The sequence below is a fragment of the Amblyomma mixtum genome, chromosome 4 (assembly GCF_055824585.1).
Source record: "Amblyomma mixtum isolate Tamu chromosome 4, ASM5582458v1, whole genome shotgun sequence".
NCBI classification, from domain to species: Eukaryota; Metazoa; Arthropoda; class Arachnida; order Ixodida; family Ixodidae; genus Amblyomma; species Amblyomma mixtum.
Window position 1 is genome coordinate 152,878,766 of NC_143015.1, and position 3,959 is coordinate 152,882,724.

The following is a 3,959-nucleotide window of genomic DNA, read 5'->3' on the forward strand; positions in this document are numbered from 1 at the left end:
GAGGCGATCCCGAACCATCGTCTCCATGAGCTTTCTCACACACGAGGTTAATGAGATGGGTCGCAAGTTGTCCGTAGTCACGGCTTTACCTGCTTTGGGGATGAACGTTACAAGCGATGTTTTCCATTCGAGTGGGAGCGGACACCCATCCCAGATCTGATTTATGTATTGTAGCACATGGAGATATGCACAGTCGGAGAGGTTCGCCAACAGTTTGACTGTTATGCGATCCCGACCCGGTGCCCCACCTCGGCGCATTTTAGCCAGGGCCGCCTTAAGGTCATGCAACTCAAAAGGGGCGTCTAAATCTTGATTTGGCTTGCCGGAGTACGTGTACTCGGGCCCAACCGGGTCGTTTGTGCGGCAGAGATACCTGTCGCACAAAGTGTCCGCAAGTTGCGCCGTCGTACCTTGGTACCCGTGCAGAGCCCGCCGGAGCTGTTTTTGCGTCTCCCCTTTCGTTTGAGAAGGGTCGATGAGGCTGCGCAAGAGACGCCAAGACCCCTTCGAGCTCATCTGACGCGCTGCCGAGTTGCAGCGTTCTATCCAATTGGTGTCTGTGAGCTGGGCGGCATATGCCGCAGCCTGCTCCGTAAGTTGAGCAATACGAGCTCTAAGCTTGCGATTCGTCTTGTGTTTCTTCCATCGTCTGTATCCGCTGTGGTCGACGGGGCAGGAGTACCAACGGTAGCGGCTTCGAGCCGCACGAGAGATGCCAATGCGGCGGAAGAGTTGGCGATAGCGCTCGCTTGCGTCGGTACCAAGGCCACGACGATTTTAAGTGACAGCAAAACTGCAGTAAGAAACTTCGCGAAAGGAAGAATCTCGGAAGAGGCCAAACACGTCCTCGAGGCGAGGCCGATAGAACGTAACATAGAGATAATATGGATCCCAGCGCATGTGTCTATTGCAGGAAATGAGGCTGCACACGAGCTTGCCCGAGCTCTCTATCACCGGGCGGCCGCAGAGCAGCCCTCCCGCATAGACATGAAAGATAGCCTAATTTCATACCACGAGATCACGGAACATTATAAGCTGAGCAGGAGGGTCTATCCGCCGCCCGACCGTTCCCTCGCAAAAGAGGAGGCAATTGCGTGGAGAAGATTGCAAGGGGGGAATCATATAAGCCCCTTCTGTGTATACATAACAATCTCCAAAGAGGAGAAAGACCAATATTCTATAACGTGCGGGGAGAGGGGCACTCTCGACCATGTCATACGGGAATGTGCTGGAAGCCCGGGCGCCGAGCAAAAGATAGAAGATAGAGAAGCCTGGGAGACCTTGCTGCAGAGCGAGGACCCCGCTAAGCAGCAACAAGCCATCCGCCTGGCGGCTGAGGCCGTCAAGAGACAATGTGTCTTCACCAGACCTTAGTTTGCGAGGCTCCTAAGGAGGGCTCCCTTAGGCCTGCGTGCCGGGGGGTTCAAAAAGGAGTCTCATTTCGGTGGAAATAAACGTTTTGATGATGATGATGATGATGATGATGGAGGCGCATAACCACGGTGAAGGGCTGAAGTGGTAGCTAAAGTAGTATGCTTCGCATAAAAGTGTCACAACACCACCACCACTGAACGGAATGTCGAGCGATAGCTCCAGTGATGTGACACAACGCTGGTTTCACTGTTACACTATTAATATGCCCGGCCAGGAGCTTTGGCTGTGTGCGACCGGGCGTTCCATCGAACACAACCAGCGTTCTGTTCAAAGTATCAGAGTGCACCTGCGTTCTACGCAGAACCCACTTTGGTGCCCTGCGTGCGATTGTCAGTGCACGTTAAAGATCCCCACGTGATCGAAATTATCCCGGAGCCCTCCACTACGGCACTTCTTTATATCTTTCTTCTTTCGCTCCCTTCTTTACCCCTTCCCTACGGCGCGGTTTGGCTGTCAACATGAAAATTTTTATTTCTAACGAAATGAAACTCCTTTTCGGACCCCCCCTCTCCACCCCCTCGGCGCGCAGGCCTAAGGGAGCCCTACCCAGGAGCCTCGCAAACTAAGGTCAGGTGAAGATACATTGCCGCTTCACGGCCACTGCCGCCAGGCAGATAGCTTGTTGCTGTTGAGCGGGGTCCTCGCTCCGCAGCAAGGTCTCCCAGGCTTCTCTCTCTTCTATGATGTGCTCGGCGCCCGGACTGCCAGTACATTTAAATACTATGTGGTCGAGAGTGCCCCTCTCCCAGCACGTTATGCAATATTGGTCTTTCTCCTCTTTCGAGGCTGTTATGGATACCCAGAAGGGGCTTATATGATTTCCCCCTTGCAATCTTCTCCACGCAATTGCCTCCTTGTTTTCGAGGGAAGGGTCGGGGGGCGGATATAGCCTCCTGCTCAGCTTATAATGTTCCGTGATCTCGTGGTATGAAATCAAGCTATCTTTCATGTCTATCTTTCATGGGCTGCTCTACGGCCGTCTGGTGATAGCTCGGGCATGCTCGTGTACAGCCTCATTTCCTGCAATAGACTCGTGCGCTGGAATCCGTATTATCTCTATGTCACGTTCTATCTGCCTCGCCTCGAGGACGCATTAGGCCTCTTCCGAGATTCTTCCTTTCCCGAAGTTCCTGACTGTATTTTTGCTGCCACTTAAAATCATCGTGGCCTTGGTCTGACGCAAGCAAGCGCTATAGCCAACTCTTCGGCCTCGTTTGCATCTCTCGTGCGGCTCGAAGTCGCTACCGTTGGTACTCCTGCCCTGTCGACCACCGCGGATGCAGCCGTCACGTGCTCTGCGCACGCCGCGTCTACATAAGCCACCAGGTCTGCCGGTCGCTCCCTCATCTTCCTCTCGTAGGCCTCAGCCCTATGTTCTCGCCTTTTCTTGTTATATTCGGGGTGCATGTTCCGCGGCATAGGTGGAACGGCTATCTTGGCTCTGATAACTGCAGGGATGTTTACCACCTCGTGCGCGCTACTTTCCGGCCGGATTTTTACCCATTTTAGTATTGTCCTGCCCGTTTCAGACTGACCAAGCCGGTATAATTGGGATATTCTAACCCTCTCTGGCAGCTGAACCTATCTACTTTGTACCCCCATTTTCTCAAGTCGCTCCGGCGACGCGGATATGGGGAGTCCCAGAGCTCGCTTGGCGCATTTCCTCAATATTCTGTCTACCTTCTCTATTTCTGCCTTGTTCATGTTTAGGTACGGCGTCGCGTAGCAGATCCTACTTATTACGTACGCCTGCGACATTCTCAGGAGATTCCTTTCTTTTAGTCCTCGCCCTTTTACCGCTACCCTCCTGAATATGCCTACCACTTGGTCTGCATATGTGGCTAATTTTTTTACGGTGTTGGTGTCGCCTTTTTTGTTAATGAACACGCCTAGTACCCTCATTTCCTCGACCCTGCGCACTTCCAGGCCTCCCACTACCACTTTATTTCTACTTCTCTCTTGTTCCTGCCGTCGCTATTATACGCAAAGGGCTCTGACTTCTGCGGTGAGCACGCCAGGTCTCTTTCGGCCGCGTACTTCACCACGACGTCTGCTGCCCTCTGCAGACTCTACTCAATTTCTGCGTTGCTTCCGCTATTCATCCACATGTTTATGCCGTCCGCGTACATGGTGAATTTTAGATCGGGGATCTTGTTCAGCATGGTCAGGAGACCTCTAGTCGCCATGTTAAATAGGAAGGGGGACAGTACGGCTCCTTGCGGGGTACCTTTTCTGCCCAGCCCTATGCTGGGGGACTCTGCATCCTGGAATTTGATCACCGCTTTCCTTCCTCTGAAAAAGTCCTTGATGTACTCGTATGTTCTCTTGCCCATGTTTACCTCCTCCAGTCTTCTGAGCATCGCCACATGTCAGATGTTGTCGAAGGCCTTCGTGAGGTCAATACCTAGGATCACCTTCGCATCTAATAATTTCTTGTCTATAATGTCATCTTTGAGTCTATAATGTCATCCTGCGTGCTGAGCCTAGGTTTAAAACCCGCTTTCTCGTACTACGTGCTCCATGAG

The 3,959-nt window shown here is 52.5% G+C and overlaps 1 pseudogene; it reads right to left on the reverse strand.

The window, feature by feature from the left end:
• Positions 1–2,002: 2,002 nt before the first annotated feature.
• Positions 2,003–3,192, reverse strand: LOC149348814 (uncharacterized; annotated as a pseudogene).
• Between the last annotated feature and the right edge of the window lie 767 nt (positions 3,193–3,959).